The following is a 13,542-nucleotide window of genomic DNA, read 5'->3' on the forward strand; positions in this document are numbered from 1 at the left end:
CCAGAAAATGACATCACAAGAAAATAAAACTATACATCAATCTCTCATAAACACAGATGTAAAGTTTTCAACAAAATACTAGCAAATCAAATTCAGCTATGAATAAAAGTATTATACACCACACACACACACACAAAATGCACACATGTTGAAAGCTTTAAAAATGTCATGTAGGGTAACCAAAGCACATCTGTGGCTGGGCAGGCTTAAGGTACCTGTTCCTGATGGCCGCTTAATGCTGGTTTACCTTAAAGATGCCTGGGAGTGGGGGTGGGGAGAAGCGGGCCACAACTCCCTCTCCACTCTGCACACCGTGCGTCACAGAAGCCTAGACTGTCCTCTGCTGGACCTTGGTGCGGTTTAGGAAAGGTGCTTGGTTTGGTGTGCAGAGGGCAAGCTGTGCTTCTGTTCCTGCTTGTCCCCTCAGCCGGAGGCTTTTGTGCAGTGCCCTACCTGCACATCACATCCTCTGGGACACGACGAAGTTCGAACGAAACCATGAAGGTTATTTCCCTCTTGGAAGCAGGCATGTGTTCCTCCTGGCTTGTGTGATCTTCCACGTTGATGACCTAGCTGCTTTTCTCTCTCTTATCATCTTAGACTTAGTAATTCAGCCTCTCTGTCTTGAATTCAAACTCTCTGGATGAGAGTTTGATGGGTTTGGCCAGTTGCCTGTCAGTAGAGACTGGGTCCAGGGCAGCCTGTTAGCTCTTAGGAGCGCTCAAGAACCCATTCCTATGCCAATCATCCTTGTCTAGGGCATAAACGTCACACACCTGGTAGGGAATATGCCCAGTGAATATCTCCATGTGCAATGTAATCTTCAAGAGCAACTGTTTGCTCTCTAGGATATACTGGGCAAAGTAGCTTAATTTATAGGAAACTGCCTAATAATGTTATATTAGAATTTTCTCTTTGGATACCCTGAGAAAGAAACTGAAATGCATAGTAATCTAATATAAACAGGGCTTGTGTTTACCAGAGGGAGGTCATCTAAATGTACAGTTTAATAGTCAATAAATGCAACCAAAGGATGAATTCCTCGTATCATGCCTGGGGTCGATTTAGTCAGTCACCTTATGCTGTGGCAATATCCCGGTCAATAGTCTTATCATCTTGCTTTCTAAATACAGCAAGTTCTTTATGTATGTACCTTCAAGTTGAGAAGCTTCAAAGCTGCGAACGTGTGTTTGCATGACTGATCACGTAAGTTAGTTCACATTTCTGGTGTATATCATCGCGTGTGTGTATCTCTCCAGGTGGCTGTGCTTTTGTGTACTTTACTGTTCAGTGCTGTATAGAGCACAGCACTGCAGCATCTTTATGTCAAGCCCAGGATGTCCAGCAGCACGTGCAAAAGCAGACAGAGGTGATGGAGCTGTTGCCACGGTGCTTTTCAAGGTACTGTACTGTAATATTAAAAATGTTTTCTCTATTTTCTATTTCTTTTAATATATTGTTCGTGTGAAAAGTATTATAAACACATTACTGTACGGTATTATATAGCCGATTTTGTTAGTTGGGTATCTAGGCTGACTTTGTAGGACTTAACGAACAAGTTGGACTTACGAACGTGCTCTCGGAATGGAACTCGTTCGTATGTAGGGGACTGTATGTGTTTCTGCCTTTCTATTATTGCTCTCATTCACATGCTTCTGTCATCTGTTATAATCACCATCGTAACATTCCCAAGGATCTCTCAGTTTGTACTGCCCTCCCCTTCCTTTAAACCATCTCTACATCACCACCAGAACTATCTTTCCAGAGTACAAATCTATTACTGGTCACGTGGCTCTGACTGAGACTCTAGTGACTCCGTTGCCTTCCAGAGGACATTTTAGCCCTATTCCGTGAGAAGCTCTTCATAACTTAATCCCTTCTTGACATCCAAGAGCTATTCCCACTGCACTCCTGAATCTCGGTTAAGATTCTTAAACCCCTAAGCCTTTTGATACGATGGCCAGCCCTTTCTCCTTCACTTGGCCGACTCCCCCTTGACACAGAGGCTGCAATATTTGAGAGGCCTCCTTATTCCAACTACAGCATTAGGGTCTCTCTTTTGGAGGCTTTTGAGTTTCTGAGCTTCCTTACATTCAAACATAATGTGACTGTGTAGTAATTCTTGGTTTCCATGCTCCTCTTCTTTACTTTATTGTGGGATTCTCAAAGACAGCCACTCAGAGCACCTATCTCTATAAACCCAGGACTGTTCACCATGTCTGACTCATAATGGCTGATCAAAAATAATTTAAAATGGAATCAAACGGAGTAGCCCTTGTCCCTCAAGGGTCTCCTCCAAAGGACGCTGAGCTTTCTTGAGTGAAGTTTACTCCCCATTGTACTCCACCCTCAAAGCTCTATTTTAGAATAAAGACTGTAATATGACTTCTTCTCTCCTGCCTGTGTTTTACAGTACCAGTTCTATTCCCCCAAAACTTTCCTTAATGTTGATTCCAATATATGATCTAATGATCGAGTGCCACTGAGACCTAAGGATGGCTAAACACCGGGCTGCCTTTTTCTTTTGAGTCTTGCAGTCTCTTGAGTGTGATTGATCTCATGTCTGACTCATTGAGCTTACTTTCAGAGAGTCTGGCTCAAAACGGAGCTCGTCTTTGTCGAGTGCAGGCTGGTCTGTCTGAGAAGCCACGGTGACTTTCAGGTGAGGGAGGAGGGGCTCAGTTGTGACCTGGAAGCAGGAGTCTCACCCAGACGATCGTTAGGCTTTGATCACGCTCCCAGGTATAGCTGATCACCAGGCTGGAAGAGAATGCTCTCTCCTTTCAATTGTGTTTTATCGTTATATCTTACAGGCTAACAAAAACCCAATTCTTCACATGGTTGATTATCCAAACCTTCCCTGAGGTCCTATTTCCTTTTTCTCCCCCCAACAGGCAAATCCTTTTTTATAGTCACACTTTCAAGTGTCTACAAGGTTTCCTCTATAATTCAGTTCAATGGCCACCTCCTATAAGGAACTGATGAGCTTTTGGGCTGGTTAGGAGTGTTTCTTTTCCACACCTCCTAAGAAAGTACTCTACCAATGAATCACCAATTTAAGATGCTCATTTGTTATTTTACTTTAAGCAGGCTCTACATTATAATTTAACAGCGTAATGGAATCCCTACTTTAGTTGACAAACACTGTGGTGCAAATGATTTAATTTACCAGCTCGAGCATCAGTCTACATATTATTGTACTGATCAGTCATTGCGTACTAAAATCACTCATCCTTAATGTAATGATTTGGTATCCCTACAGAGAATTCCAGTCATCAGAATGTCATTAGATACAGTAAAAAATGAAAATTACTATTACACAGCAGTAAACACTATTAACTGTTAGTTAAAATAGCATTTAATTTAGCCGTGCAAGAGTTTACAAATTTTCACAGTTTACTTGGTCCTCGAATAATTGTCCCTGTGAAGTTAATGACACTTCTGCCAATGAAATGACAGAATGAGGAGGGAGGGATGATGAACTGGTGTTTTTGTGTGGCAGATGTCATCTCATGACAGTGCAGGGCCTGGCTATCTGGGACATTTCATTGAGAAGGAAAAGAAGCAGGCTGGCATCCTCAAACTCTGATTCAAGGCAGTAGAGTTTGTGTGCTTTTGGAGGGCAGAGGCCTGTTCAGTGCTCAGTCGTGTCTGTTTGCGACCCCATGGACTGTAGCCTGCGAGGCTCCCCTGTCCTGGCAATTTTCCAGGCAAGAATATTGGAGCGGGTTGCCATTTCCTACTCCAGGGGATCTTCCCGACCCAGGGATTGAACCCATGTCTCCTGTGTCTTCTGCGTTGGCAGGTGGATTCTTTACTACGTAAGCCACGTGGGAAGCCCTCGGAATGCAGAGGAAAGTTAAGCATAGTTGGATGGAGGAGGAAATTATGCCTCCCAGGGGCCTTTTTCTTTCTCCATCAGCTCAGGTTCACACTCTGGCATTCCAGGTGTCTACTGCAGCGCTGATGAACCAGGGCGGCCATAAAGTTCTCGCCAGTGTCCCTGGCTGGTGGATCTGATCTTGTTGGGAATTATGGGCCTGGTTGGAAAGTATTTTGCACAAGGCTCTCCAACCCCAGGCTTACAAACAGCACCAGCTTAAGTTGCAAAAGATGCATTTACCTTGAAACGGCCTCTCTCTGCTGCAGCCTGAGTCCAGCATTCCCCAGCTTTAAATAAAATCAGCAGCACCATCGACCATGCCTGTAAATGTGGGCGCTCTGTGGGTGCCTTGGCTCCAGAGCTCTGACTTCATCCAAGCCGTTGTGATTCATTTCCTTGTTTATTCCATAACTGCGTGTTACTGAATTTGGGTTCTGTGCCCATAATGTTGAACTTAGATATGGAAAGGGACACCAGGGACCTCTCTGTATATGCAGAAGGTAATAAAAACCAAATAACAGGCAGGACCGCTTCCTGCCTTGCTCATGCCTCTCATGCCAACTCAACGGGGAAAATGAGATTGGGAAATGACCAGCCCTGGTTAGACAACGGTCGGGCGAGATGGTGCCCGGTTTGCAGAATCTTGAAGGAGTGCTCTAGTGAATGCCAATCCTAAATCAATGAAGTCGCAGTAATGTGGCAAGATGTGTATCCATGGAAAGTGTTTCCAGTCTGCAGTACGGCACCGCCAGCCATATTTCATCGAGAAAATGCAACAGAGAATTGCCTGGAAATGGATTCTTTATTACTCATGGCATGATGGGGTAGAAATATTTGGCAGCAGAAGGCATCGGGTGAATAAGGAGACACGCGTGCTCCCACCGAGGTGACATTCCAGGGGCTTGGGTGGTACACGCTTGGTCCTGCTACACCCACTGTCCACAAATTACACACCGGGTACCAGTATGGTGGTCTCTGAGACGTTATCGTTCAGAGTAGTTGCATTTTTCACCGTGGAAAGCAACTTGGGACGAAAGTGTAGGGAAAGAGCAATTGGCCAGGTGGCCGGGGTTAGGCTCTCTCAACCCGTGGCCTCTGGCTCTGGCCCCACATTTTGGAAATAATGATTATGTAATGCTGAGACCTCTTGCGGCACTGTGCACGTGCGTCAGGAGGGTCTCGCTTGGCCCCTGGGCTACTTCTGTTCTGTAAGCGTATATGGACTCCACCTGGAAAAGCCCTCGGTGTTGTGTTGGGTGTGTTGTGCTATGTGATGTCTGCTGCATTATGGCTGTGTTATGGCGGCGATGACCGCTCGGTCAACCAGGAGCACGGAGAATACGGCAGGTCGGCTGCTGCTACAGCTGCCGCATCAGCCAGGAGGGAGGAAACGCATCTGCAGTTCCTACAGCTCCTCGCATCTTCTTCCAGCCTCTTAGCTCTTGCCTTGCCTACCCTGGTTCAGCAGCATGAACAGTGAGACACCGAGATACAAGACAGTCACTGCTACCATGTGAGAAAAAGTACCACGTTTGCTGCCTCAGACTCAGGGTTTACCTGAGTTATTTGTCCAAGATGCAGGTGACCAGGGCCTGTGGGAAGGGCTTCCCTGATAGCTCAGTTGGTAAAGAATCCTCCTGCAATGCAGGAGACCCCGGTTTGATTCCTGGGTCGGGAAGATCCGCTGGAGAAGGATTAGGTTACCCACTGCAGTATTCTTGGGCTTCTCTTGTGGCTTAGCTGGTACAGAATCTGCCCACAAGGGTTCGATCCCGGGGTTGGGAAGATCTCCTGGAGAAGGGAAAGGCTACCCACTCCAGTATTTTGTCCTAGAGAATTTCATGGACTGTACCCATGGGTTCACAAAGGGTCAGTCACGACTGAGCGACTTTCACTTTCACTTCAGGCCCTGTGGTACAGGATCGTTTCTTGCCACTAAAGTGAGACGCCAAGCGCAGATTATTCCTCTGTGAAATGGACACAGATTTATTTCAGAGTGATCTTCAGGATCAAAGTCTAAAATCATTATTCTAAGAGTGTCACTGTATGAAGGGTTCCTGAATTCTTTCCCTTTACAACTGTCCTCATCCTACCTGCTGAGAAAGGCAGTGAAATGGCCATGTGTGGAAATCACGCTAATGGGAACATTTTATCTGCCTGTATAGCTGATGGGTCCCAGCAAGACCCAGCATTTGTCCTGTGCATTTCTACTTCCCTAGGACAGAAGGACTCAGCATTGTGGTTGGGTCAGAATGAATTTCATTGCACTTTCAGGAACCAGCCAGTGGGTCTAGCCCGGCCAATGCCTTTCAGGGGTGGGTGTGTGTGTGTGTGTGTGTGAGATCTACAATATCACGATACTTAAAATTCCATTTGTGTTCTCAAATAGAGTTTTTGGTTAGCTTTTGACCCAAAACATGGAAATCCCTTTGCTGGCATATCCCTAACTGAAATTTTCTGTTATGCCTCAAATACTCATCAGAAATAGCCAGACCCAGTGATTCAGTCTAGGACCAGTTCCTCAGTGGCTGAGTTGATAACGAACCCGCCCACCAGTGCAGGAGATGCAAGAGATGATGGTTCAATCCCTAGGTCAGGAAGATCCCCTGGAGAAGGAAATTGCCACCCACTCCAATGTTCTTTCCTGGAAAATTCCATGGATAGAGGTGCCTGGCGGGCTACAGTCTATGAGGTCACAAAGTGTCAGACACGACTGAGCATGTAAACACCAATGTTAGGGAATGGACTGACAATGGCGAGGACTTGCGCGCATATTAGCCAAGGTTCTCCAGAGAACAGAACCATCTGGAGACAGACAGGCATACATTTATTATAGGAATTGGCTCATGTGATTTTGATGGAGTCCTACTGTTTGCTGCCAGCAAGATGGAGAACCAGGAAAGCTGGCAATGGAGGCCTGAGGATTCGGGGGCGGCGGGCAATGGTGTAAGTCTTATTTCAAGTCCCAGGACCCAAGAACCAGGAATGTTATTATCTGAGGGCAGGAGAAGATGAATGTCCCTGCTCAACCAGAGAGTAAACTGGCCTTCTTCCTTAGCCTTTTTCTTCCATTCAGGCCCTCAGCAGAGAGGAGGAAGCTCACCCACGTTGGTGAGGGTGAGCTCCTTCCTCAGGATACTGATTCAAATGCTGACCTCTTGCAGAAACAACTTTACAGACACATCCAGAAATAAACAACTTCACGGACACATGCCAGCTATCTGGGCGTCCTTAGCATAAGTCCTTGAACATAAGATTATTCTTTTTTTTTTAAATTTATTTATTTTAATTGGAGGCTAATTACTTTACAATATTGTATTGGTTTTGCCATACATCAACATGAATCCACCACGGGTGTACACGTGTTCCCCATCCTGAACCCCCTTCCCACCTCCCTCCCTGTACCATCCCTCTGGGTCGTCCCAGTGCACCAGCCCCAAGAATCCTGTATCCTGCATCGAACCTGGACTGGCGATTCGTTTCTTATATGATATTATACATGTTTCAATGCCATTCTCCCAAATCATCCCACCCTCTCCCTCTCCCACAGAGTCCAAAAGAGTGTTCTATATATCTGTGTCTCATTTGCTGATCGCATACAGGGTTTTCGTTACCATCTTTCTAAATTCCATGTATATGTGTTGCTGCTGCTGCTGCTGCTAAGTCGCTTCAGTCGTGTCTGACTCTGTGAGACCCCATAGACAGCAGTATATTGTATTGGTGTTTTTCTTTCTGGCTTACTTCACTCTGTATAATAGGCTCCAGTTTCATCCACCTCATTAGAACTGATTAAAATGTATTCTTTTTAATGGCTGAGTAATATTCCTTTGTGTATATGTACCACAGCTTTCTTATCCATTCATCTGCTGACTAAACACCACAACCTGTAAATAAACTAGCCAGTTAATCCTCACTAATTGGTTTTCTTCACTGTTAAGAATAAGCTTGACTTATGAGGAACTTTCTTAGCCTTCAGTGTTGATCTAAGTTGGGCAGAATAATCAGAAAATAATTAATTTGTATGCACCAATAAGATGAATATTCACTGGAAGGACTGATGCTGAAGCTGAAGTTCCAATACTTTCTCCACCTGATGCGAAGAGCTGACTCACTGGAAAAGACCCTGATGCTGGGAAAGATTGAGGGCAGGAGGAGAAGGGGACGACAGAGGATGAGATGGTTGGATAGCATCACTGACTCAATGGACATGAGTTTGAGCAAACTTCAGAGATAATGAAGGACAGGGAAGCCTGGTGTGCTGTAGTCCATGGAGTGGCAAAGCATCAGACACGACTGAGCAACTAAATAACAATGACAATTACTGTGAATCTGGTATACTCTCCATTTCTGGTAGGCACTCTTTGTGAATCAGCGTGTTTTACTTATTTGTGGAACATATTTGAATGCTTACTTTATTACTTCAGAAATGTACTGTACTCCTGATTCATCGTTGTGTTTTTATTTAAACCAATCTACAATGTAGCTCATAAACATTACTGGAAATGAATTTACATTCTACAATCTATTAATCTAACCCTACTCATTACATACGTGAACCGATAAATGGCCAATAAATCAAGCCATGTGAAACAATAAAACAAATTAACCAGCATCATTTAAATAATTGCCATCCCGAGCAAGCAGAACAAAGTCTCACCAATTAACACTTTAAGGGTGTTCTCACGTGAATCTCGTCCTTACACAAATAGCACTAAACTTCAGATGGATTTTGGAAACCATGTGAGAAAAACAGTGGAAATCAAGGTTGTTGGAACTGGCCCTGAGTTTTTCCTGCTCCTGTGAATGTTTAAATTTGAACCATCTCCAAAGGAAGGCCCGTCTGCTTAGCTCCAGCCTCAGCATCCCTGGGTTACTTTCCCTTTCCCAGTTTTGAGGGACAGGGCCGCGAAGGCCCGTGCCACGTATCATCTCGGAAGGCCATTTTCTGGAGCAGGCGCACCTTGCAGCAGGGAGGACCACCGGATCTCCAGGCAGGTGTTGTAGCCTTGCTGGTTATTTCCCAGCTGGGTGAATTAAACTTCTGTAGGCCTCGATTTCTTCATCTGTAAAACTGAGATACTGATGGGATTTGCCTGAAGAAGACCAAATGTGTAATGTATGGAAAGCACTTCGCAGCGGCTATTGTGGTGTTCAGTTAACGACTGACGCTACTACTGCTGTAAGTCCTTCTGCCACTTTGCGTTTGCACTCAGTCGCGAAGTCGTCTGACTCCCTGAGACCCCAGGGACTGCAGCCTGCCAGGCTCCTTTGTCCATGGTATTTCCCAGGCAAGAATACCGGAGGGGGTTGCCATTTCCTTTTCCAGGGGATCCTCCTGGCCCAAGGATCGAACCTCTGTCTCCTGCATTGGAAAGCAGATTCCTGAGCCCTGAGCCACCCAGGAAGCCTTTACTCAAGGGTATACTCCCTTCCTTTCCCTACTGCATTTTTTTTTTTTTTACATTCTGCTTTGTTCTTGGGACTTAGGAGTACTTGTGGAGTCTGTGTGTGTCTGCTTTTTGATATTGTGATGTATGTCTATATTGATACCTAGAAATAGAAAGGGAATCAATTCTAATTAATCTCTAATTTCCCATAAAAAATAACCAGCTTTGCACCTCTGGAATAAACCCCACTTGGTCATGGTATATAATTCTTTTAAATATATTGCTGAATTCTATTTGCTAATATTTTGTTAATTTTTGTGTTGATGTTTATGAGAGCTATTGTTCCGTAGCTTTTTTCTTTTTTTAATAATCTTTGTCTGGTCTTGGTATCAGGGTAACATTTGCTTCACAAAATGAATTGAAAAGAGTTTCCTCATTTTCTATTTTCTGGAAGTGATTTGTAGAATTGATATTAATTCCTCTTTAAACATCTAGAATCCACCAGTAAAATCATCTGGGCCTGGAGGTTGCTTTTTGGGGAGCTTCTGAATTACCAATTCAATTTCCTCAATAGTTACAAGGCTATTCAAATGCTCTGCTTCATATTAGGTGAATTGTAGTAATTTGCATTTTAAAAGAATTGCTTCCATTTCAAAGTTGTCAAATTTATGTCTGTAAAGTTATTGGTTGGGCTTCTCAGGTGGCTCAGTGGTAAAGAACCTGCCTGCCAATGCAGGAGACCCATGAGACGGGTTTTGATCCTTGGGTCAGGGAGATCTCCTGGAGAAGGAAATGGCAACCCACTCTGGTATTCTTTTTCTTAAAAAAAAATTATTTATTTATTTTAATTGGAGGATAATTACTTTGCAATATTTTGATGGCCTCTGCCATATATCAACATGAATCAGCCATAGGAATACATGTGAGCTCTCGCTCCTGAACAACTCCCTTCCCCACCTCCCTCCCCACCCCATCCTTTGTGGTTGTCACAGAGCACCAGCTTTGGGTTCCCTATATCATACATCAAACTGTCACCACTCCAGTGTTCTTTCCTGGAGAATCCCATGGACAGAGGCGCCTGGTGGGCTACAGTCCATGGGGCTGCAAAGAGTTGGACGTGACTGAGCATGCATGCACACACTACTCTATCTAATATCAAGATAGTCACTTCTACTTTCTTTTGATTAGTGTTTGCATGATAAATAACTATTCCTTGATTAATGCTTGCATGATTTATCTATCTTTACTTTCAACTTGCCTTTATTGCTATATTTGAAGTGACTTTCTTGCAGACTACATATAGCTGGGTCACATTTTTAATCTGTTCTGTCAATCTTTGTCTTTTAATTGGAAAAATTCAATGTAATTATTGTAATAATTAAGTTCAACATAAATTCAATGTAATTACCGGTATGTTAGGGCTTAAGTCTGTCATTTATTTATTTTTTTTGTTTTTGGTTTGTTCTATTTTTCATTTTTCTGTTTTCTTTTTCCTAGCTTCCTCAGGGTTACTTGAAGGTGTTTTGGAATTTTATTTTGATTTATCTTTTGTGTTTTTGGATGTGTCTGTGTTTTTCAATGCTTGCTATAGGTATTGTATTATATATATATAATATATATATTATATATATATATAAGTTACTGCAGTATGTTGATGTTGCCACTTTACTGATTTCAGCCGAGTAGAAAACTTGTCTTCCCTTTCTCTTTCTCTTTCATATACTCATACAATTAGCACCACATTAGACAGAGTTTGCTTCAACCATCAGATATAATTTAAGACTCAAGCAGAGAAGTACAGCTTATTGTATCTACCCGTATTATTGCTTCCTGTGTACTTGCTTTTTCTTTTTGGCTGCCCTGGGCCTCTGTTGCTGTGAGCAGGGTTTTTCTAGCTGTGGTGAGCAGGGCTGCTCTCTAGCTGTGGACCACGGGCTGTAGGGCTCACAGGCTTCCGTAGTCGTGGTTCCTGGGCTCCAGAGCACGAGCTCAGTAGTTGTGGGGCGCTGACTTAGTTGCTCCCAGGCATGTGGAATCTTCCCAGGCCAGAGACCTAACCGGTGCTCCCCGCATTGCAAGGCAGATTTTAACCACTGGACCACCAGGGAAGCCCCATATTTCCTTTCTTTATTTTCCTCTTAGAGAATCCCCTTTAGACATTTTTTAAAGAGCAGATTTGCTGGTTGCTAATTCTCTTATTTTTACTTTAAGAATTCTTCTATTTCCTCTTCATTTGTGAAGACTGTTTTTGCTCGATACAGGGTTCTGACGGACAGTTCTTTTCTTTCAGCGCTTGTAAAGCGTGCCACTTCCTTCTGGCCTCCATGATTACTGATAAGACATCTTTAATTCAAATTGTTCCCCTACAGGTAAGATGTCATGCTTCTCTTGTTGCTGTTGACATTTTAAAAAATTTGCCTCTGTTTTCTTGCTTTGATGTGTCTTGGTGTGAATTTCTTTGGGTTCATCCTAACTGAGATCTGCTGTGTTTCTTGTATGTCTTTTGACAGAGCTGGGAAAATTTCAGGCACTATTTCCTTTTCAGCGCTGTCTTCTTTCTCCTCTCTTTCTGAGATGCCAATGACACAAAGGTTAAGATCTCTGGTTACAGTTCTGCAGGGCTCCGAGGCTCTGTTCTTTTCTAGTTTATTTTTTCTTTGTTGTTCAGGTTTGGTTAACTTCCATTGTTTTGTTTCAGTTCACTTATTGTTTTTCCTTTGTCCCTTTCATTCTATTATTGAATACATGGCAAAGTTTTTTATTTTGGTTACGGCATTTTTCAGTTTCACAATTGCCACTTGGATTTTCTTTACATCTTCTATTTGTTTGCTGAGAATTTTTATTTCTTACCTGAGATTTTCTGTTTTTCACTTGTTTCAAGTGTGTTTGTAAATAACTCATTCTGGCATTTTTATAATTATTGCTTTAAAGTCTTGGTCAGATACTTCTGACATCTCTATCACCTTAATGGTGGTATCTATTGATTGTCTTTTTTTCATTCAGTTTGAGATCTTTCTGGTTCTTGGTATGATGAGTGATTTTCAGTTGAAATCTGGACATTTGCGGTATTATGTTTTGAGATTCTGGATCTTCTTTAGCCCTTCTGTTTCAGTTGGCTTCTTTTGATGCTGCATGGCAGTATATAAGAAGGGTTTCCTTTAGGATGGACTCATTACCACCCTCTTTACCGCCCTATGTGCTAAGTCGCTTCAGTCGTGTCTGACTCTTTGCGACCCCATGTACTGTAGCCTGCCAGGCTCCTCTGTCCATGGGATTCTCCAGGCAAGAATACTGGAGTGCGTTGCCATGGTCTCCTCCAGGGGAATCTCCTCAATCCAGGGATCAAACCCGAGTTTTTTATGTTTCCTGCACTGGCAAGCAGGTTCTTTGCTGCTAGTGCTCCCTGGGAAGCCCTCATAACCGCCAGGTAGGGGTAAAAATCAGGGAGCCCCTCATTAGTGTGAGAGGAGCTGGGAGTTCCCGTGCTCGCCAGGCTTCCACCGACAGCTCTGCGGCTGGGCACAGAGGAGCTTTGTGATTGCTCCCCTCGTGGCCTCCACGGACACCATCCTCTGGAGAGGATGAAAGTCCCAGCTCCCTGTTTGGCCTTCTCTGGGTCTACCAGCCCCGCAGGTGTGTTTGAGCACCTTGTTACAGCCTTGCTAGGAAATCTAGACCCTCCACTTGGCCTTTGCTGGTGTGGATGTGGGTGGGACTCACAGCTTTTTTAATAGTGTTTGCCTAGAATAGAATAGTTACCATCTGAACATTTTTCTGGCTTGCTAGCATGCCCCTTTTCCAGTGCTTAGGCCTTTTTTTGCTGTCTTAAATATTTATTTATTTGTTTTTGACTGTGTTGGCTCTTAGGTGCAGCGTATGCAGGATTCTCCAGGTGAGATGCGTGGGCTTAGCTGCCCTGAAGCATGTGGGATCTTGGTGCTCTGACCAGGGATCTAACCTGTGCCCCCTGCATTGGAAGGCGGATTCTTAACCCCTAGACCACCAGAGAAGCCCTGGGGTTTTGGTTTTGTTTTTCTCTGTGCTTGTTGCAATTTCCAAGTTGAATTCTCAGCTACAAGTCTGGGATATACGAACCGAAAAGAAAACTTGCAGAACTCATCCCTGTATCATTCTTTGGGTCCTGAGATGGTGCTTCTCCTTTTCAGAGTTTTCTTATGTTTGTTTTACATATAATGCCCAACATCTATAGTTGTATTTAGCAGAAGGAATAGGGGAAAATACATCTATTTCTTCATCTTCCCAGAAGTAGAA

The sequence above is a fragment of the Bos taurus genome, chromosome 23, assembly GCF_002263795.3.
Source record: "Bos taurus isolate L1 Dominette 01449 registration number 42190680 breed Hereford chromosome 23, ARS-UCD2.0, whole genome shotgun sequence".
Lineage (NCBI taxonomy): Eukaryota > Metazoa > Chordata > Mammalia > Artiodactyla > Bovidae > Bos > Bos taurus.